The following is an 810-nucleotide window of genomic DNA, read 5'->3' as shown; positions in this document are numbered from 1 at the left end:
ATTTTTATGTTTTTAATTTTATTTTATTTTTAAATTGAAAGTAGATAATAAGAAATTTCATTTTTTTAAAGATAATAATGGCTAGTTTTTCTTAGGAATATTTGTCAAAATTAATCAACAAAAAATAAACTAAAATTTATATATAAAAAAATATGAATTTTTGAAGGCTAATGAGTAAACACCCCTCAAAACTATATAGTCATTTTTAACACCTGTAATTTTATTTATTTTTATAATTCAACCCTTCCATTTCTTCTTCTTCTTCTTTTTTTTGTTAAATAATATGAGACTTGAACATGTTTTCTTATAAATTTTCAAAAATATCATAAAAAATAGGACAAAAAATATTGCTATTTTTAAGAAAAATTGGTAATTCTTTTTTAAAGTGAAAATAATTAATAAAATATTACTAGTACATCATGAATTTTTTTAATAAAAAAAAAGTAAAAAAAAAAACACATGGTCACCTCATCTGTCTCTCTCTCATCTCCTCTCACCGTTGACCTACTAGATCCCAGACAAAACTCGAGCCATCACGTTAGCACATTTCATGGACCACACCTCCCTCTTTCCCAGCAATAAAGAAACAGCAGTAAACCATCAAAGAAACTCCATGCAAATCAACAACAACCACCCATTGAACCAGAAACAAACTTGCAGCCTCTCCTCCTACCCCGATCAACACAACAATACCAATCGATATGCAGAAACACAGCCACCGTGATGGTAGCCACAATCATATGCAGAAACATAGCCACCGACTTCATGTATTTGATATTGCGGTTGTTATTATAGTTGTGATTTAAAAAA

Source organism: Populus euphratica, unplaced genomic scaffold (assembly GCF_000495115.2).
Source record: "Populus euphratica unplaced genomic scaffold, PopEup_1.0 scaffold111.1, whole genome shotgun sequence".
Taxonomy (NCBI): domain Eukaryota; kingdom Viridiplantae; phylum Streptophyta; class Magnoliopsida; order Malpighiales; family Salicaceae; genus Populus; species Populus euphratica.
This window is presented reverse-complemented; position numbering follows the sequence as displayed.